This window comes from Colletes latitarsis, chromosome 9 (assembly GCF_051014445.1).
Source record: "Colletes latitarsis isolate SP2378_abdomen chromosome 9, iyColLati1, whole genome shotgun sequence".
NCBI lineage: Eukaryota > Metazoa > Arthropoda > Insecta > Hymenoptera > Colletidae > Colletes > Colletes latitarsis.
Genome location: NC_135142.1, coordinates 25035839 through 25059074, shown reverse-complemented (window position 1 = coordinate 25059074; position 23236 = coordinate 25035839). Strand labels below are relative to the sequence as shown.

The following is a 23236-nucleotide window of genomic DNA, read 5'->3' as shown; positions in this document are numbered from 1 at the left end:
TTTCGGATATTCTCCATCGCGTAAAATATGCGAATACCGCCATTGTCGTTAGCTGAAGATTTTACGAGGCCGTAAAGGGAGTAAAAACAGCACGATCCGTTTTAATAACGGCGAACCATTCGCAAAACTCTCGAAGAAACGTGTTCGTTAATATAATATAATAATATAAAAATAAGCACGGTATTGTAAACGGGGATCCTCGTTTCTCGAGCATTCGGGGAATTTAATATCGAGAGCAATTGGAGTACTCTGTAGAATGTCAAGGAGTTATGAGATTCGCGATTCTCGTGCATTTTCTCTGATTTATCACGGGGATTAGACCTCCTTCTGTTTCGTGGATTACGAACTCCTAGGATGAAAATGTTTACGGGCGGCACTTAGGATTAGAAATTACGGCTCCGGTAAGGGATTTATCGGTGTTCCATAACTCGAGACTCTCGTGACGTTCGACACTCCGAAATATCCAATAAAATTTCAAACTTTCGTAGCCTTAAAATTTATCTATCCTACTTTACTCCGTTGTTATTATCGTTTCGAAGGTATAAAGGGTCAGAATCGTTATTTTGGTCGAACGCTCGTGACTTCGGGTCCGCGATGCTTTGGTTTCGTTGCCAGAAAATCAACGGGAATCGCCCGAAAACGTCTCACTGAAAACCAATCCACTCAAGTTCCATAAAAAATTCATCGTATCGGTCTTTCCTGCGGTCTTGGATCGCGGGTATACTAATCCCTGCGAATCGATCGCCGAATTTCGACTCAGGCACCGTGACCGACGGGGGAAACACGGAAGTCTCGATCCCACGCGCTTTAATTAATTTCTCGTTTCCGTCGCCGGCCAGACGCAAACGACGTCGGCTTGGCCGTTTCAATTTACATCGGTCAGACCCGTAATTATTTTGTTGAAACGGCGAAAGACTGGCTCTGAGAATCCGCCAAAGCAATACACCGCAACTAAATTATAGACTGTGCACCCTTGATCACTCGTTTCAGTGAGATTCGAGCAAGACTCGAAGCGTCCTTAGATTGGAGTTGCGAAACGTACTCAATATGGTTTCTTTGCAAGTGGATTAGAGTTTCGTGAAATGGACTCGAGGAATCCGATTGCATTCGTTACTTTATCGCATTCTCCGCGAACTGTCTCGCATCTCCGCTAGCAAACACGTTTACCGGTCTCTTCACGAGAAAAATGCTGTCAGAAGCGTTCTTGCTTTTAATCAGCATCGATCGATGCTGGAAACGTAAAACGTTGGATTTTAGAATATTTTTTGTTCATTTTTTCTCTATCGCCTAAAAGTTGGGTGACCTGTTTTAGACGGTCCGCCGTGTACACGGTTATAGCCGCATCAACTATTAATGGTTATTAGCAATTAGTTTCGGAACCGTTAAGGCGTATTTAGTAGCGTAATAATTTTAAGGAATTCATCGACCCTCTCATTGGCCTCCGGCGTGGTTAGTAGTTTCTTCGTGCTTGAGTTTGGTCAGAGAAACGACCTCTGTTCCTCATATATTTTCCATTCAATCAATATACGTTCAACCACGAGTCGGGCTCCGCATATTTCATAATTACGTCCGTCCTGTTCAACGAGATGGTTATAGGTTATCGTATAATCTAAGTCTTCCTAATAATTGCTCTTTTCTACTAAAATTCTTTTTGGACGTTGAAGTTATCTTTTCTCACTCTTACATATCATCTAGTCACTTTCCACCCACATTTTTTGATTCTTTGATAATAATTTGCTCCTTACACGAGGTTACATTGACAAAATTTGAAAGATCGAACGAACCACGAGCAAAAAAGCAGTGCCATTTTAATTATGTTCGAGGAACGTTCTTTCGTCCATTGAGGGTCGCAGGGTCGACATAATCGATTCTCGAGGCATTCGTATCGCAGTGAAATAAATTCTGTCAGGGTTATCGGGCCCGGAGCACAACGGCCCTCCGCCTCGGAAACAATAACCGGCTCATTATCCCTAGCATGACAATAAAACGCACACACGCCCACGCGCACTGGCACATTCGGTACGACCGATGATTTCGGTGATTTGAGGTACGATGCAATTTTCGAGGGTACGAGCGCCGTTGCATAAAACAAGCGAGGGCTGGCGAACATTGTGCACGAGCAGATGACTAATTAACGAAGGGGTTAAAACAGAGGGTAAAGGGGGGACGAGAGAGGGAGAGGTCGGTTAATGAACCTGCGGCGTGGCATCGAGCTCTCGGTTCGCCGAATTGGCCGGCGAAACTATGCGAGTCATCCCTAAAGCTGTCCATTCGGACGGTCTGGAATCATTATTCAAGTCCTCTTCTGGTACGCGAACGAAGGATCTGACCGGTAGAGGAAACAGAAGCGGTTATTGGAGTGGACAGCGCGGGGGAGGACGAAGCGAGAAACGACAATGGAAGAGGGGCGAGGTCGAGAAGGGAGGCGAAAATGAAATACGAGGGGGATGCGAAGAACGAGAAACGACAGAAATAGATGGATCTTTATTACGCGGTGCAAGATACGATGAAAGTAAATCGAGGATGCCGTGCTATCGAAGATGGAGTAAAATGGATGAGAGCCGACGGTGAAAGCGCGGAGATGGATGAATCCCTACTGGAAAATGTGAAATAGGTTCCCGTTGATGTTCGTTAGCGTTTCGTCTGTACGCGTTCTTGTCTCAAATTACGATCCGCTGGATTCTGTTAGCACATAAATAACTAATTGCTGGTGCACGTGTAAAAAAATATTACGTATTTTATCAACTTGGCTAGAGTCTTAAACTTTGGGGCACAGGGAGTTTTATTTCAATAAATAACAGAAAGCAACGCGATTAAAAATAAGCTCTTTTCGTGAACGCGATAGACAATAGTACAATGAAAGGAATAATTCCTTCACGTGTAAACAAATATTACGTATTTTAAAACTTTTGTGTTAAATCGTGGAATTGGAATGCCTATCGAAGCTGTACTATTTTATCAACTTGGCCAGAGTCTTAAACTTGGGGGCACAGGGAGTTTTATTTCAATAAATAACAGAACGCGACGCGATAGAAAATAGTATAATAAAATAATTCATAGGAAGCGTCGACTTCTTCGTATCAGGATAAATCATGCCTCGCGAAGGAGATCGGTAGCCTCGAAAAATGAGAACCAAGAGTTCGAGCATGAAATTAGATAACCGAGTAAACGACAGACTCGACGAAGAAACGAATATAAATTGTCGGAAATGCAATCGAATTTCTCACGGACACGGAGTTGAAAACTAGTCTATGTGACGATTTCGCAGCTGCGAGACAGTCTCTCGTCGCGTTCAAAGAATCAAGAAATTGGTCTCGTTCGGTGGTAAAAGGAACAGAAAAGAGAGCAAGGGAGAAGAGAGGTCAAATAAGCCGGAGGAAGTGGCAGAAAGACACGCTTGTCGGACGCAGTTCTGCATTTGTTCCCGAAACGAACTCGGAACTTTCCTCGTTCAGGACGGCTCCGGAAACAGCCACTTACGCTAACGCGAAGCTCAGCCCGGAAGATCCATGGAGGATCAACGCGATCCAACTTTCCAAATAGCACCAAATATATCCACGAAAGGACCGCGTCAAGTATTTCGCGTCAACTCGAATCAGACTTCGTACTACGTTCTTATTCGGTCGTTTTCACAGATACTCTGCAGTTCGCGAGATATTATTTGCATTTTTTCCTTCAGTATTCGAAAGTAATATATTCGGAGCGCCGAGAAGACATTTTTATTCGTTTGCCTCGAGTATGAACGGATCAACGTCAAAAAAATAAGCGTTACTTACCGATTTTATCTTCCAGTTAGTGTGAATAATGGAGGTTCCACCGTACGTTTTGAGAATCTCTACAACGAAAAGCTTAACTTCGGTTAGTCGATTACACCGCGGGTCTTTCTTCGATAGGAATCTCGTCGCTGAAAGGACGACCCAGTTTACGTCGAAGAGTGAAGGATTACCCGACGAAAAGTTTGCGATCAGAACACACGTTTAACAAGCATAAGACCGCCAGTCTTCGGTCGATATTGTCACACGTGGATAACAGGGTTTAACCTTTTCAGTACGGATCTTTGAGTCCACTGGAAGATTTATTTTTCTTAGGATTGACTCATAATATGCGTTTACACGTTCGAAACATGGATAAAAATCCTTCGTAAAGTCTCTATATCGAGGTCAACTTAACAAGAATGCTATTTCTCGCAGAAAATGTCAGCTACGCGAATCGATAGAGATGGAATAATTAATTCTGCCAGTCCATTTTCAACGAAAACTCGAGGCGCAATTTCGCTGGCTCCGCCTGCTCCAAATTAATTTTTCCTTATTATTGCTCTGCCAATTTCTGATGGTTGAAAAATGTAGGCTAATCGATCGGCCAGTTAACGATTCGTATTCGGAAATTCTCTGCTCCAAATGAGTTAATTAAAGAAGACACGAAGAGGAGGAGTTCGAAAATTGGAATCGAGCGGGCTCTGTTGGATGAATGAAATCAATCGGTACGGTTTCAACCGTTTTCTTATTCGCGAGCGGTCGATCATCTTCCTACAATCGATTTCCAATCGACTGGAACGCCCATTCATTGCTGCGGAAGAACAAAAATAACAAGACGGAAGCGATGACGTATCGTTCGACGCGAACGCAGTTTTGTTTCCCTCCGCGGTACTCGTGTTTCCTTTTTTCCTCGATGGATATCGCGATCTGTATTTCTTACATCGTCGAGGTGCAATCTATAACCATCGATGAGGTATACGAGTAGACCTTACATCCAATGTATTTTTTCGGCTCATTTTTCTGGGTCTCTAGAACCCCATTACCATTTTCGTCAACAGATTTAGAAATGAATTTCAATCCCTCCCATAGTCAACCCACACGTATTTACGCATACATTACAGCTGTCTGTCCATCAATACTAATTCAGTGAATAGTTTCTCAACTGACCGCCATCCATGAGAAGCGGACGCTAAAATTAGACCTCTTTCCAATCCTTTCGTTCTGGACGTTTCCTTTCTCGATCTCCTCTAGCCGTTCCCTTCTAATTACAGCATCTTTTTAGTCGAACAAACTCGGTGCAACATCAATTAATGTCCTCTGTCAGACGTATGACGTATGACGTCGAGAGATCCGATGAAAGCCGTGAATAATTACAAGATTTCATACAATGAGAACACGAGAGGATAATTAGTATTTTTTTTTCTTTAATCGATTCCGGCAAGGAATCAATTAGCGGATAAAACTGGAAAGAGCACGACTGGATTATGGTAACGATGACATAACGTCGTAATATAGCCTTCGTGACTCGGCGTTAATCCAGACTCTTTCGAAATTGTACCTTTTTAATATGCCATAGGTTGCTGTTGGATTAGATTAATAACAGAATACACGTTGCTTTCGAATACCTTCTGCAATCCTTCGGTTCAGGTGTGCAATTAGTGGTGCACAAGTATAATTTTGTTAAGCCTAAAAAATTTACATATCAACTGTGCCAAACAAATATTATTCATAGTCACATTGGTACACGGAGGTGAAACAATACACTCTGTCTTTGAAAATACTGATTTACGGTTACGTAACTCGGGAGACATATTTATAAAGGGGTTAAATATTTCGTCGGGGTCCAGAGATCCGAACGAAAATACGAACAGTTCATTGAAAGGCGAGCGTATCAGACTCCTAGACATAATTAAAGCGACAATTGCGTTTTGACATTAATTAACGCGTCTGTCCTCCGGTTTATTTTTAAGTGTCTTTGTTGTCTTGCATTCGCGACCGTGTAGGAAAATAATGAGAGAGGGACAAAAGGCTGCCGTGGCCGCATTGTTGGTCGCGGACGTCCGCGGTGAAGCGGCGGGAGCATAAAGGAAAACCGGAAACGATGTCGATACCGCGTGCCAGACTGCGCAGTACGCTTCCCACACGGTTTTTGAAGGGTCACGAATCGTTGTACGTGGAGGAATCGCAATTGACCGAGTCTGAGCCGTGTTTTCATCCTTTTTTGGTACTTTTATTACCGACGAAAGCTGGACAAACTCTGTTTTCCAAAGAATATTAATTAAGGATCCGTCCGTCTTACGATTTTTTTTTTCAATACGTACAATAGTATATTATACAACACGAACGATTCAATAATTTCTAAACTTTGCGTCAAACCACAACTGAATTGTTTCGAAAGTAAAAAATGTAATTAAAAATATAATTGTTTCTTCAACTTTAAATTGAAATACGCGTGTGAGTAATTACAGTTTGATTAAGTTTGAATTCGTTCAAATGAATTTCGTACGATAGTAAACAGTTCCAAAGCGGAACTGCTGAATGATAAATTTTTATTTTGCAAACGCAGTCGGTTTTGCTACGAGCGTGATTGAATTTTCTATCGCGTTGTAGTAATAATTCGTATCGCACGGTAATTACCATACGAACGCGGAGTAATCGTAATCATAAATCTTTAAAGCGTGCAATAACTGTCTAATTATCGCGTAATTCCCGCATGATTACAGTGCAATTACACGTAATCGTATCGTGGCAAATGTAATCAGATTACATTTTGCTCAACTCCGATATGTACCACGAATCTGACTCGATGTTGTGTGGCAAGGGGTTAATGGCCTAAACGTGGCATAGAACATCGTAAGCGTCGCTCTAATGTACCACGAAACGAAAACGTCTTAAATTCTCGTGTTATGATGTGTCGAGCAACAAATTAAACTTTAACAAATGCGTCTACACGTAGACATTTCTTCGTTCTTAACACTTCGACTGCCACGTGATCCATATATTTTTACTATGAAGCTAAAAGAATTAATCCTCGATAAGACAAATTTTGTTATGTAGTTTACAATTGTCTAAAATCAAGGTTTTGGTTCGCCAGTGAACGTGTTAATCGGATATACATAGAGTTAAACGTAGACGTTTACCTTGCTCTAACGAAACAATAACAAAAAACAAGAAGAAATTTTAAGTAAACTTTTCAGGAAACTTATGCTGAAAATACGAAGGTAACGCTATCGAGCGTCTAATAATCTAACAGACTTCCACCCCCGACGAACTTCGAAGTTTGAAAGTTTCTACGAAAGCCAAATTCCCCCGCAAAGGAACGAGCTCGCCGCGCTCGGATATCGACGCATCGAGTCTGGTCTGTTTTTCGCCCTGGCGTTTTCACGCCTCCTCGACAAACTTTTCTCGCGAAGCGGACACGGACGCCTGTAAGGGTTGTGTCTCGTCGGGGGACGGCGAATATCTAATTCGATTCCGGAGCCTGGAAGGCGCACTTATCTCGTCGAGTTTCGCGGGCGTTTATGCGGTGTCGGGCGAATCAATATGTCCGTGCATCGAGGGAAAAGTGACTGTGCACCTGCACGGAAGACGCCAGGCGTACGGAGACGTAAGAGAAAAGTTTCCCGGGCATCGATGTGGAGCAACTACGACGCCAACTTCGGGAGAATACCGGCCGAGGGAACCCGCCAGCCCGTAATTTCGTTTCCCGAAGATCGTGCAGGAAGTCCGCGCGGTGCCGGAAGAACGTTCGATTCTAACGAGACTGATGTGGCCGGCTTCCGAAGCAATTTACCCAAGCAAATGAGAATCTATCACCACCAGTTGTCTTGTCGACAACTCGAACGTCTTCACTTAGAAAATCGTGCACTGATTTTAAGGGAATTTATTTCTCATCGCTGGACAACATATTTCTAGAATATCTCGGGAACTGGATGTTAAGTACCTTTAGGATAGAGAATATCTGTCAAACGCCATGTTTATTTCTTGTCACTTTCTTTTATTTCTAATCTATAATGATAGACAACTTTAACAATGGAGTTGTATACAATTGTGGAGCGTGTTGAAGTTATTAAAATTTATTTTGAAAATCAATAACAATTTGGTTAAAATATTTGAAGAAACTGGATCTGTTCAACTCGTTCGAATGAAAACATCGCTGCTATCACAGATGGTACTTGATAATTGAATAACAAAATCAATAAAATTCAAAATAGTATTTTATTTAACCCTTTGACTATGGACGATTTTAGTGCAAGCATAAGTCAACTGATTGACTGAGCGCTTATGGGCGTTTTTAGTAGTTTAAGGGTTAAAAAATACTTATAGTCTATTTTGGATAACCCTGTATGATATTCTTCGCGAGTGCTTCAAATTGCAGGTCTTTCGCTTTCGAAACGACTTTCGATTTATTTTAGGAGAAAGGCGCGATGCTTGCAGGTAGATTTTTAATGGTGGACGAAATAAATTGAGAACGTTGAAATTAGGGTCAGTGGGTATGCACGGAAGAAGGTGGAAAAATGTCGTTTCGCGGTGCGTCGGGTAATCGAGGCGAAATTATTTCCCCATCAACATCTGCGCCTTGGCGGCAAACTGTCTTATCGCGTTATTACTTAGCGATAAGCAGAACGCTTTAAGGGAGAAGTTGCCGCGGATTATCCTCTATATATTCACGGTGTTATGCAAATTACCGAACCCTCTCGGCGAAGTTCGAGACGCCAACTTGCAGGCTCTTCCATTTACGCGCGTCTGCACATATGTAATGAGCGCGCCGCGGTACGATTGTCATTCGGAGCTGTCTCATTTTGTTCGACACGCGTCTCTCTATTCATGAGTTCCGGAACTTACGAGCAATGTCGGTTACGATGTTTGGTGCCGTGCATAATTGAGGAATATCTCGATCCTTAGACAACGTTTGATTATCCGCGGGAACGTTAAGACTGCAGCTCCCACACGCGAGCAGTCAACGAGATATACAAATTTCAAAATTTTCGTGTCACCCATTTGACATCTTAAAGTTTAACATTACCCTCGTTTCGAAACAACATTTTCGAAAGTATTTTAAATTGGGATTCGTATAAAAAATTTCGTAAAAATCGAAGCTACTTTGCAGTAATGAAATTCCTTCGCTTAAAATCATTCCTTGCATAGAGTCCAACGAGGCACGTTTCCAAAAAATGTTTCGAAAGTATTCGGTAGTGTTCGCGTCGAGAATCGGATAAAAATTCGTGCATTCTTTGTCCAACTTTAACGACGAGAAACTGCGTTCAGCCAGTATTTTTGGGACCTGGTTTCCCCGGAAGACGCGGTTCCGTCGTATCCGGCGTCGAGCTAGCGGAAATAAAGGAGAACCGAGGGGTTGGCGAGAAAGAAAACGAAGGGGTAGTCGATTTTGGTCATACCCTAGGCCGCGTCATGAATGCGAGAACCGAGTTGCACCGCCTAAGTTATAGACGCATTATTTTCGCGACGGGAGCGCGCCTTTCCCTTTATTTTATGCATATAGACGCTGCGAGGGCGATTCTTTTGTTTATCGCGAACCAGCTTTTCCTCCCTCTTCGCGTCGCAGGACAGTAACTATGGCCCACTGTCTCCGTTTAAAATCACTTTCGTGGGACGAACGCGTTCGAAAACTCCTGGGACGATCCACCATGGGCCAGATTTCGCACGAATTTAAAAAGACGAATCAAGAACGCATAAAATGTACATTTCTTAGGTTCGCCGGTCAGCGATTCGTAGAACGTAAATAAAAGGATTGATTTTTTTTGCACGGGACACGAGAAAACCACCTTAAATCGATTAACCGACCGCGGAAAGCCGCGCGAGCTTACTCTTGGGAGAAAAAAATTTAATTTCGCGTTTTACGTTGCTCTTTGCCTCGCCTCTTAACGTCGCTGCGAGGAAATTAATGAAACGCTCGCGGGTCTCGAGACATTTCTCCTGATTACGCGGCTGACCCCGCTGGAAAATAGGCGGCAGGATTCGCCGAGGAACAAAGGACAACCCCAGCCAGATATTTTTCGCGACTAAACTTCCGGGCTCTTGTGAAATTCTGACGAGTCGTTGTGGTTGATCAGGGCTGAGAAACCCTTTGGCGCTCGTAAAGCCGCATGTTTCTTCGCGGACTCTTCGTTAGACCTCGTGCTTCGTGTACACTGAATTTTGTCAAAAGTACATGAAGATACTTAAATAGAAATTAACGTCTTTTCGAGAATTTATGAACGAATCGTTAGTATTCGATATTATCACGAGTCTAAATACATAAAATAGCAAAGTGGTTCGTGTAGGATTTTGTACAGTTTAACAAAGCAAATTCGACAACATTCAGCTGTTCAATATCGGATAAAAAATGAAGGAACTGAGGTATATTATTTGGAATCTTCAACTTGTCTATCGGAAGACATGAAAAAAGTCGATATTTTGACCAGTGTGGCGTAGGTCATGTAATGGTATATTGATTATATTGATTGTATTGAAACGCAAATCTTGCGTCAAGAGATTTATGGTGTGCAGCAAACGACCTTGTCAGGTCGTAAAATCACTTCGTCAAAATGACGTTGGAAGCTAGGATCGTAGCCAACTGACCCGCGCAATTTATGCGCGTAACTTCCGCATAATGAATCATCGAAAAAAAGACGCAGCAAAAAGAATACCAGAAACACTACGAATCCCATCCAACCCATAAATTGGCCAGATTACTGAGACAATTTTAACGTTCTGATATCCTTTAAAAATTTTTCTTTTCCGCTAATTGTTGCATTAATCACCGTACGCGCGGCACCGTTAATGGCTCGCCGCGCAGACGGAGATTGTCATTTATCTCGGTTCGTCCTACGTTTTGTCTCGTTGTAGATTATGCTACGCTTGTCTCGTAATACGTGACTTATACGGCCATTCGTTGTCCTCTCGTAAGAGCAATAAAAATACCGAAAGCGATGTGCATAAATCCGCGGAGGTATATCAGTATTATAACCCGCGGAAGTAACCGCGATCTGACAGTGTAATTTCCCGATTTCGCTCCTTCTCCATCCGGTAACCGTTCTCGCCGCGTCTATTCCGCTATCGTTCCGCGTGCAGGCGAATCCAAATCTTCTAATTCCGCGCGAAAGCGACGAGAAAGAGAATCTTCGAGACACTCGATTAATTTTTATTCCCTCTATTTCAATGAATAAAATTATTCCCGGCACGGTAATACGCGCGACTTTATCGATTATCGTTTTGCGACGGAAAGTGTCGCGTGCGTATTACCTTTGATAATGATTATGTTACTAAATCAACTAAAATCCTAAAATTGTTTGCGAGACCAAAGCTTTCATCGTAGACAATTGTAAGTTACGTAACTTAAAACTTGTACTTACTTTTGTAACTTCACTAAAATTTGCGGAAGCCTATACAAATTTATTTTCTTTAATATTTCAACTTGGGAATTAATTGTTTTAGTTACACGTCAAAGTGTTAATGACGATTGAAACTTTCTATACACTAAAAGAGTTTTTTAGATTAATTTCTAATAGTCAAAATTGTACCTAAATCAGTCCAGTGGTGTTTATCGTGTGTCAAACGAGCTAATTCATATAATAATGCATAGATAAAACGATTTTTATGGGATGAGTGGTCTTCTTTCATTATTCAACCGAACTTTTTACGTATCTATATACATATGCCGTAATAAAGAAAATGGGATCGCGTATGAATTTTTATATCTTAAAAATTATTAAATGTAACGCGTTTCTCTGACAAACGAGACATTTTATAAAGCGAGCAACAGGTATCTGAAAAAACATGTCAAGAGTCATACCCGCAGGGCGGTCGTGTCGGAATTACCGCGGTGGTCGTTGCGGGGTTGCATCCCCGTAGCGAAAGCGCTGCTGGGCCAGTACCATGAATTTTAAGATAACATAACTGGCAGCTATGACAGCACCGTAGCTGAAACGGTACTGCGGTGGTCGACGATAGTTCAGTGGACTGGGGGGTGGCTTTTCTCCAAGCCCACAGGTGACGGGGATGTTCTATCCGGCCTGGTCGATGAAGAATCCCATTCCTCGAGGGGTTGCATTAAACTCCGACGCTAAGAATGACTCGAGAGAAAACTTCTCCGCGACAACCAAGGTCTGTCGGGATTCCTCGACGAGAGGTCTAGTTATTCGCGTTTGGGGGGGAGAGTTAACGCGTACAAATTTAAACTCATTTTCGTGAGGGAAGGGTGAAGTTAACAGTGAAGAAAAACTAAGGTCAGGAACGTTTGCAATAATCTGTACTTCCAAGCTCGACGTTTCATAATGGTTTTCTTTATATGGCAAGAAGTAGGTACTTGGGAAAGTTGATTTTTTGTCAAAATGTTACTAAATTTCTCGATTCGACCCACTGTACGCCGTCTTTCTACGCAGACCATGCCATAAAACCTTTACATTTTCGAGTGAACAATCTATAAACCAGTATCGATGAGGATTGATGAATTTTCTTTCGAGTACGTAATAAAATCATGCATGAAGTTGAAGCTGAGTCTCAGCGACAGAAGGAAGCATATAGATTCGAAGGATCGAGGATTACAGATATTGTCCTAGGGATCATCGTAATCGCAGTAGTAGCCCCATATTCTGTCAGAGGTAAGGCGGGAGTTGCGGTACGACTACGTCGACTCGTGGACCGTTGCAGCAGAAACGGATAGAAGATCTCGCATCGATTAGCGTGTGGATGCTTTCAGGACCTTGCAACGGTATCGTCAGTCCGGCATCCAAGTGTGGGAGGCTTATTCCAATTCCGCGTCCACGGGAACCGCGTTTGATTAAGCCTTTGAGGCAGGTCCAACGCGTTATATGATCGAACGAACGCAAGGATCCATCCGTTATTACATATTGTTTGATATCGTTGATTTTGACTATTTTCTTCGGCTTGACCAACTTTGAACAGTCAAAAATTAGTATGCAAAAATTTACAGAGATACTTTGTGGTACTTTGTTTAAAACTCGAGTCAAAGTTGATAAACATTTAACACAGAAAATTGGGACAAATTGTTAATATTGTAGAAAAGTTATTCCGCAGTTTGAAATGTCTTTTAATACTAAACGTAACTTACAAAAATCAAATTAATTAGATAAAAAAAAATGAAATAAATTTCAAGCATTATTTTTAACAAATTGGAAAATTCACTAGAAATCGTGGGTAGTATTAAAATCTACGTTCCTTTATTTCAAGATATAATAAGCTATGAATTTTGGGCTTCAATTTTTTGACTTTTGTCCTTCGTTTTTGGTGGCCCTAAAACCCTGCAAAATTTCATTTCTTCTATCGATATTTATACTATTCTACCCCGAAAGTACGCCATCCGTTATCTTCCTATTAGTACGAATAATGGAGGGTCCCGTCATGTACATTATCAGAGATCGACGGAAAATCAAGCGGAAGAGGATTAATCCACCGATGGTCCGACGACAGATTCCTCGTCGGTGGGATCCACCAGGGAGGGCGCGTTAAGTAACCATCGGGGATCAAATTAATTGGGTCGGATCGGTCGTTAGCGCAGGAACAAACGATGTTTCGCGATGTCAGCGTCGTGTGCGATTGCGGTTTGGTTTACGACGTGACCGGGACGAGTGGTAACATTTCATAGGACCGTGGGATGGTCCCTGTTCGTGGCGGCGGCCCCAGGTGGCAAACATTTGAGTTGGCAACCTCGAGCCGTGGCGCGGAGGCAGGTCAGAGACTTTTGTTTGTTCGGAACAATCTGCTTCGGTCCGTTTTATCGCAGATGCCCGTGCCGGATATTCCCGTGGAAAGGGGCATAATTTCTCGCGCGTTTTGCCGCGAAATAAGTGCAAACTCTTGGCACGAGCTTCAATATTTGACGGTCTTACATAAACGATGGTCCGTGCGCTTCGATTGATCGGCCCCTCCGCAAAACGCTGCACCGTAATTCCAAAATATCGTAGAAAAATTGCACTTCATTAGATCGAAATTCGATGAAACTTTAAGTTTAATTAGAACAAAAGTTCCAGTCAACAGCGAAAGTTACTTCTAAATTTCGAGAACCTTTACCCACCCCTTTACCGAGATTTACCTTTGAACTTTTATGCGCTCTTTGATTTACACCGACGATAACTTTGGGCCGCGATAACTCCCCTTTCTCCGGGTCTGAAAATTCATCGTCCCTCGTTCGAAAAGAAAAGCAACGGAGACGAAAAGAAAAAAAAGAAAAAAGAGGGCACCCAGAGGCATCGTCGCTCGCATTCACTGGGAATCGCTTGCATTTGCGTGGCTCCGTTCGGCCCATAAATTCCTTAGCGGGCCGTAATTCAAGCTGTTCCCAGGAACTGGTATGGTCGCGAGGGGCGGTTTACGTACGCGCGCATAATTCCACGCGTACATCGGCGGCGGTATCGGTGGCGCGTACGCGCGACGTCGAATCGCGTTGGAATAGAGTGTAGCGTGGCCGTGTGTCCGGTAAATTATGCGAGTCCAGAGGCAAATTTCCTCTCAGACGTGGAGGATCACTGGCTGGACGTTTGGCAGCCTCTCACCGAGAAACGAGATGTAAACATTCGTGTGTTTTTACACAATTTAAATTTAATTTTCCAACTTCTTTACGTCAAGACTGAACCAAGCTTTCGTTCTTAATATAATAGCTATTTTAAATCCTGATTTACAGAGTAATTAGTCAAAAATACAGTGTGTTTATGATCGTTGCGTTTTATCGAGGTGGAAACACGACGTTTTAACGAGGTTCGAACGTCGACGCTTGGAAAGCTCTCACCGAGAAACGAGATGTAAACATTCGTGTGTTTTTACACAATTTAACCCTCGAATGGATTATTGGGGTTGCTGCCTCCGCAAGTTTAAACTAATAATTATTTAAATTTATTTGAAAATTTACATAACCCTCCATTGCTTCATTATTCTTAAAATAATTTAAAGGGAAGTTGATTTCCATTTACCAATTTGGTAAAAATCAACATTAAGTAAAATAATTCACTTGTGATTGAGAGCCCACTGAAGGGTTAAATTTAATTTTCCGAATCGCTCGCGTCGAGGCAGAACCAAGCTTTCGTTTTTGATTTACAGAGTGATCGAAAAATAATACAGTGTTTTTATGATCGTTGCGTTTTATCGAGGTGGAAACGCGACGTTTTAACGAGGCTCGAATGTCGACGCTAGACCAGCGGCGCGGTAATCTTGCAGCTGCGATCGCGGCCGGCTCGGAAATCGAAAATTTCGTTCTCGCGCCGATATGCGTTTTATATCGTCCCCAGGCCGAGCCGGGTTGAATTTGTACCGTCCGATAATCTCGTTAAGCCGGATTCACAGGGCGGCCGAATTCGCGAAATTGCGCGCGATTCGCAACGTTCCGAAACAAATTGGATCGCGCCCGGTCTAATTTGGAGCCTCGACGCATTATCGTGCGCGTCGCGTCGGCTGGAACGTTGCTCTTGTATTGGTTGTACCGAGACAAGAGAGGCGGGGGTAGATGGATGCTCTGCCCTTTGCGTAATCGTCGATGGTCGATTAAGTGCGGCACGGGCGTTAATTTTGTCGGCGTGCTGCTTTATCGCCTCGTCGTCGATTGGCTTGGCATTTTTGATACTTCCTGTTTTCGATATCTTCCTCGACCCTCTTGCTTCCCTCGACTCCGTGCGATTCGTTGCGCTTTTTAATACTTGTTTTATAAATTTCGTAGCGTTATATCATTCGCCCCCGGATGAACTCGCGTTCCTAATGTAAAGGAAACACGCGAACGGAGTACAAACAGCAGGTTTAATCCGTTCGCGTTACATACAAATGGCAATCGTAACTGTAGTAGTAACCAAGTAGTTTTTCTCATCAAGAACATGAAAATAACAAACGAAAAATAAAGTTTTATCTCATCTACCGTAGCATCGATCCATTTTTCGTCGTTGTTTGTTTTTCTATTCGTGTCCGCAGAGAGGGTGGTCTCGTTCGCGTATCCATCGAAGGGGTTTACAAATACTTTTATCCAGCAAAACAACGAGTTCGATATTTTCACATTTTCTTTTCTTACTTACCGAATGAAATATCATTTACATTAAAGGATCCGCGATCGCTCGTGAATCGAGGAGCTCGTTTAATGCGACGTCTGGTCCCGGTGGTCCCGAAAGAATTCCCCGCGACGAAATCCATTAGAATCGGGAGACATTTAAATCATTTCTAGCCCCGGAAAGCTCCTGATTTCTATTTGCAAGCATTACCAGGATAACACGACGGAAATCGACGAATCTCCTTGAAATGAAGTCGAGGGTCTACGGTCGATTTGCTACCCGCGCCCCAAGATCTTTTCTTCGTTCTTTTTCGTTCCCTCGGGCTCTGACCGACGCGGAGGTGCCATAACGCCGCGAAGAATTGCATCTACTTAAAGCACGCCGCGGCCCGGGTTTCTATTTTCTCTGTAATTCAGGCCGTGACGGCGTGCAGCGGATGGCGGCAACGCGAGAGGAGCAGAGGAATTTAAAATCTAATTTCGCATAAGTTTTTAGAAGATCACGCCCGTCTCGCCCCACCCTGCCCGCCGCTCTTCAACGTCTTGGTTCGCCACGGTGGCGCCTGTAATTTCTCGCAGGCTGCCGCAATTGCCTTCCTTTCTTCTTTCGCGTCCCCTTTATTCCGCTATCTCCGCCGCCTCGCGCCTTTCAGCCTCCTTGTTTCTTCCATCGTCGTCGCGCTCCTTTAACCGCGACTTTTATTAGAGTATACAATCGTCGAGATAATTTTGTGGCCTGCCGGGTTAGTTGAAAATCGACAACGTTGTATGCAAAGTAGCCGAGGTCCAACCTACTTTCCACAGATAAAAATGTTTCGCGAAATTCCAGAAAGTTAATTTTCCGCAACGTTTGAATTCCCACCTTTCGAGCGAAACAAATATTATATATTACTTTTCCTTGTGGATTCTTGCGCGTTCAATTCGTCGAAACGCACCTTACCGAAAGAATGAGGAGAAAGGTAGATTTTAAAATAAAAATTCCTTAATAGAGAGAGTATTGAGAGTATCTTCGAAAGGTCGTTTCGCATGCATCGATCGAGCGTATGTGGTCAGGGATAAATTGTGATTGGCACTGCTCGGGATGCAGCAAACCAAAAGGATAAAGATACAAAGGAAGAGAGAGGGTTTCAAAGAAACGTTTCGAGTCGGGGAAAGATTGGGTCACGTATCGAACGTGAAGAGAGATCGAAATAAACGAGCCTCCGCAAGAAACGCGTGCGCGAGAACGAGGCGCACGTACATCCCCGACTGGAAGAAGAATTTTCTTCGGATCTGCACACGGAATCCTCCGGGGACTCTCTCGCGGTCCGTTGCCCGCAAATTGGACGACGATGCAGCCTAGCGATATTTTTTCCCCCCGGTTTTATGGACCAAAATGGCCTTTATAATCTGCAAAATATAATTGCAATAAGAATTGGGAAAAGCAACTACGTACTTATTCCTTAAGTTTCAAAAGTTACTTTACGGTGTAACAGACTCGTTGGAATCAAGATTAAAAACAAAACAAGATACACGAAATGAGAAAAATGAGGAGAGATTTTACTCGTGATTAAGAATGGCGATGACGCGAGAACGAACCGGATCGATCAGCTGAAACTTTCTCCTGACGCGCGTCATGACTCTGATGACGCTGATGACTCGAGACGAGCCACTCACCCGGTAGTCTTTCGTTCTCCTGGACACGCGCTCTCTTGATTGTAAATTACCCGCGACATGAATATCGAGTGATTTCTAAATGACTCCCCGAGAGAGCTGTGTCGACGTTTATGATAATTTCCGCGCCGCAAGCTTGCATGTTCTTTCGACCTTTGCGAAATTAATGCAGAACTTGTCCCGCGCGATAAATGTAATTGCAATTTGAACGCGACCAGATGAAATTATTACCAAGCAACTTTCGCGAATCGTCGTATTTTAATATCAAACTCTGTCGAATTACACCAAGCTATTCCTCGTGATATTCTGCATTTCGCAAGATTTATTTATTAGCTTATATGCATAACGCACATCATATTTTACACATTAAATTAAACTTTAATTTGAACGCGACGATATTCTGCATTTTACAAGATTTATTTATCAGCAATACAATAATCAAGTATATGCATAACGTATATCGTATTTTATACATTGGATTAAACTTCCTTTCAATGGAGAACGAATCGACGACAATAGAAATCGTGTAGATTTCTAATAATCTCTAATTATTTCACACAGCACGATAACACGATTCGCTTTGAGAAATCTCGTTTTCGCCTAGAACAGTTCCCGCAACAGAATGCAATTATTTGCCCAGCAACAAGTCGATTCTCACGCAGCATTTGGTCTTTGGTCGCTTAAATTTAGACGTCCCGGCCGTTTTCGCGACGCTTATTAGCAACGAATGGACGGTGTTTCCTCATTAAATAAATTTAAAACAATCGAGTTAGCGCGGCGGGCGGTAAACGGCAAAGCGAATAAGCTCGCTCGTTACGGAAAAATGGAAAACGCGACCGGGGTAAAACTCGCGCGAGGCGTCCCGGAAGAGATGGACGTCGCGACGCCCAGGAGTGGCAGCTGCAGCAACGTTTTAAAGCATTCGGGCGACCGGTCTGCTCCGGGCACGAGAAAAAGATAGAGAGAAGAGAGGGAAACCTGGAACTTTTTGATTTTAAAAGCGGTTTATGTATTATTCAACGAAAACTGAAACTGCGCTTCCTCCCGCGCGGATCAGCAATAGACCGAGCAACAGCGCGGAACGGGCCTTTGTTTTGCGCGAAAGGGGAGCAAAGAGGAGAAAACTGAAACCCGCGTCGAAACAATTAATTAGTGCTAATTGTCTCGGTGATTTCAAGTTGGCGACGCTTTCAAAGTCCGTTGAAAAGTGAAATTTCAGCGTCGACGCGATCTCTTGCGTTTCCTCGCGACGTCCCTCTGTCCTGGGTCTCGTTTGCAGAAAACTGAATGAATTAAAAATATTTAAAGAACGTAATCTTCGACTTCTGTTGGGGCAAATTAAAATCGTATCCTAACGCTTTTCGATTACGAATAATAATTAACGCGCAAAGGTCGAGTACTCGTTCTCGCGTGGAACATGATCGCCACTGAAACGCGATGTAGCAGTATCGTATCATCTCTCGCAACATTGTTACAGCGGAATGTCATGATTAATGGACGCAACGAGTTTGCAACGTTTCCGATGATCAGCCGTTGCCGGTGGAGGTTCGCACAATGTGTCGCGCCGATCCCATCGAAACAAGCAATACATTCGGCGATTAAATAGCTGACAACCCCGACCCGATACGCAGAGACGATTTCCGCGTGTCATCATCGTGGAAATACGCAGCGGTGCACATCTACGCAACGCTATTTCCAATTTCCCATTGGGTACCCCGTCGTTCCACCTCGAAACGCCCATAACGGTTCTCGCGTTCCCAAATTTGCCATCGCGTCGACAATTCGGCAGCCCCCGAAACGGGGATCGGAGTTCAATTGAGTTCACCTGGACTCTGTCAGCCAATTACGGGGACCGTGTATCAATTTCTGCTTCCCCGTCGAGGCGATCTCGATAAGAAGAAACTGCTATTATTCGTAATTATAGTCCTCCACCGTTAGGATCGCACGTTCTCTTGCAGGTCACTGGTGCATAACCTTCCACGGACGTCTCTTGGCAATTTAAACTCGCGAACTCTTTCTTGGAACAACCTTTTTAAATATTAGTCGAAACAATGTTTTTTTAACTGGGGGTTTCGGCTGGAAAATGCACTCTTTCCAAATTTTCTTTTTGAATTCATGGTACTTTAACCATCAAGTGGGCCTTCAATCTCAACTGAATTATTTTACTTAATTAGTAAATGGAAATCAAATTTCAAATAATTACATTGAAATATATTAAGCAATTATTAGTTTAAGCTTGCGGAGGGTTAAAATAGGAACTATATTAACCCCTTGACTTACGATTTAATTCCAAATAATTTTTTAAACGTATACTATTTAATTTTGTTTAAATTTGTTCGTACAAGGAATTACAAGGCTTGATGACGTGTGAGTGGTCTCATAATTGTGAAACTTGATATCAAGAACTTGTCACGAGTCAGACACGTCATTGTATGGCAATGGGTTAAATAAAGCTACTACAAAGCGGTGGGTCCATCGATAAAATAGCAGTGAAAGTGTTAAAAATCTTGTAAACACTGGCGTGGGTTTAAAAAGGTTAAGTAACGCTGCATCGAGTTCTCACAGTCTCTTCGAAGATTAGGTCCGATGGAATGCATCGGGGAAAGCGTACTGTTTAAGGCGATCTGAGCGAAGGAAAGTGCATTGCGAATGTGTACGCGCGTCTCGCGCGACTCATTCGCAGAAAGAGTAGGCGAAAGGACGCCGCATTCCATCGAGATTCACCACGGAGCATTAAATCTCGCATCGTCGGGATTAAACCCGATCTGACATAAGCGTCGAGCACAAGGGAAACGTTTATTATCGTTGCAAACGTCGCGAGACATTGATCTCTCGTGAATAAACAAAAGAAAATTCGAAATCAACTTCAATTTTCGATAGAAAACGAGATAGGTTTCAGAATGCAAATGCATCCGAATATCGTTTGACCATCGCGATAAAATTTCTAATTAACTCCCGACGTAACTGCGGCCTTGGAAATCGAAATGAACCGTAAACATTTACGATACTAATTGCAAAGGAGTCTCGGACGAGGCGCGGGGACGTCGCGAAAGGCCGATAAGGAGGTGTATGAAATTCAATCGCGTAATTAACACCAACCGCGGTATTCCTCGTCCCTCGAGAGGGTAAGAAAGGGTGAAAAACAGGGGGTGGACGAGGACGGCGAAGAATAATGGAGGAGTAGCTCGCAAACTAAGCGTCGGAAAGTTGAGCCTGCAGACGCGTCTTGCTTCGAAGGAGAGGCTCGCGCCAGCTACGAGGTAAACAGAAGCGCAAACAACTTAAATGGAAAGCAAACACAATTATATCGTCGCTGATAAACCGAGGGATTAGTTTTCCAGGTACAAACCACTGCATCCGAGTTCACATGCATTTATTTTCCGGCGCGAAGAAGCTCGCGTGCACCGTTCTTCCAGTGGGCACCTTTTTCCTTCGTTCTCGCCTTCGTCAGGCACGATGTACTGGTAGAAAATGTGGTAAAAATAATTCGAAGTATAAGGATCGTTTCTTGCTTCGTTATAATCGTACGGAAACTTTGTTAATTATATTGTCGACGCGGTTCTTCAACATCGATACTATTAACCCTTTGCACTTATATTTATATTTGAGAATTTATTTCATTTTATATATACACACATTTAAGAAGACTCTAAAAGAAAATATTTTAACAAGGGTCCCTAGAATGAAATAATAAAATGTAGGATGACGACTATATGGCGACGTACGAGTGCAACGATAAAATGTATAATAATATACCAGTGGAAAGGATTAATATAATATATGTGCATCGTATGACGTAAAGTTCTTCGTCATCGTTCAGGACCGTTAAAATTGATCATATTGATACGTCCTTTGACATTGGCACCCGTCCACGAATCTATTGCATTATAGCGTGCCTTTAACAAACGTTGAACCGAACGCGAACGAGAGAATCGTCGCGAACAATGGCCGCGAGAATGCTGAGCGCGTTGATTTTTCGACGACACGTTAACGAATTTATTTATTTTACACATTTTCGCTCGGAGAGTACCTTGCGTTTCCATACGCGTCGACCGCTTTTGTGTTTTGACGTTCCCATTAATATTTTCACTCGTTTAACGACATCGCTTCGACCCGTGAAAACGCGCCCAACGTACAGGGTGAGTCAGTAACTACTATCTCACATCGAGTAGAACCACACGATTGTTTCACATTTTGACTGTCTCGTACCCACATACGGGTGATATTGTTTTTCACTAAGCAGTTAAAAAAGTTCTAAATCTGAATATGACTCTTGAATTTTAACGAGACTGCGAAATTAAGTATGGCTAGTTTCCTATTGTCTAAAAACAAGGTTTCGTTTTCGTGACAATTTTAGAAGTTTGTTAAGGCAGTCAAAGTATTAAAGTAGCCCATATTTAGGATATTTCTTTTGTGAAAATTACGAGGCATTAAATTTGAAAGTGTAGAAGATATGAATTTTGTAATATTGGGTTATTAATAATATCCTGCTGCTGTACTGAAAAATATTTCGCAGCATCCAAGTTAATATCGCGTCTGAACTTCGTTTTATCGTCCGTCCATCGTATTATTCGCAACGTGCGTTCGTTCGCAAACGACGTTTTCCAATTTTCGCGGTGGTCGTCGCGGCGCACAAAGGGAAAGGAAATAAAACGCTTCCGCGGGGGCTGTCCGTTGCCTCGATTCAAAACTGGAACACGCTGTAGAAGCAAATTTACATGGCAGCTACTTCAAAGCGTTCCCAAGGGGTGCTTAGACGACGCTTTCGTAGAAACACGTCGAAATTCTTGCCCCAGTCTTTAGCGAACTTCGCCCGCCTCGGTGCAATTTCAAACGTACAATTAATTCGAAGTTATCAAAGTTTGAATTAATTAATTACAACCGACGGACATACCGGGGGGCGTTTCTTTCCCTCGTTTCCGCGTCTCGACTTTATAATGGATCGAGTCCGCCTCTCTCGTCGCGGCTATCATTTCCGCGAGCAATTAATACTTCGGAAACGCTTCGAAAACGAAACGTCTTCCTGGACGCTGGCGTAACGCAAACAAATCGATTAGAATTATTAGCTTGTTGGCCCGCGGCGCGTGGTTCCTTGGCGCGCACTCGAAATATCATCGACGAGATGCTTAGCCTCGCAGAAATTCGCGAAGAGCCGCTGGCTCGGTCTTATCTCGAGGCTCTTGGCTCTCTGAAAGATGCCACGTCGACGGAAGTCTCCCGTCAAAGGAGCCGTTTCAGCGAGATAACAAAAAATAAAAAGAAGAAAAAAAAAGGAAGAAGAAAAAGAGAGAACGATCGCCGGTTAGCGCAACGGGATTTACAAAGTCCAAGCGAGCGAGCGAAGTCCTTTGCTTTTCATCGTCGTTTCTGGTGGGTCTCTTCGCCTCGTCTCCTTTTTATCCGTCGCCCTTTGCTCGACCGAACGACTGGACGAACTATTTGCGAGCGGCTGCCTAATTACCCGCAGTTTCCAACGCTAACAAAGAGCCCGTGTCCTAATGACTCCGGCTTCTCCGCGCGGACCCAGGTTTTTGGACGTTTCAGAGACGCCCTGGCTAACGTTTCGACCAGAACGCTCGTCGTTCGTTTTAATTAATCTTCCGAGCAAACACTTTAATTGTCCTTTCGGAACGGACACGGGGGATTTGGATCGAACTGGAAATCGCTGGGAACTCAATATTGAGATTCGCGTACGTTTTATTAATTACGACGAGCGGACGACATTAATTAAGGAATCCGCTAGATTATGAGCGATCGTTAATAATACGTAATTGTATCCGGGCGGGTTGCTGGTCCACGAACGCGAGTGCACCATACTTCACGGATATCATCAATCAGGAAA

The 23236-nt window shown here is 43.2% G+C and overlaps 2 protein-coding genes across 4 annotated transcripts in view; both read right to left on the bottom strand.

Moving 5' to 3' along the window:
• The window catches only part of Pgant2 (polypeptide N-acetylgalactosaminyltransferase 2), a 228222-nt gene that overhangs the window by 17294 nt on the left and 187692 nt on the right, over nt 1-23236 (bottom strand). The window lies entirely within an intron of this gene.
• LOC143345509 (uncharacterized) overlaps nt 16006-23236 on the bottom strand; it is a 219690-nt gene continuing 212459 nt past the window's right edge. The window contains exon 4 of the transcript XR_013080276.1: nt 16006-16040. The gene's annotated coding sequence lies outside the window, so the exon portion shown is untranslated. The remainder of the gene's footprint in view (nt 16041-23236) is intronic.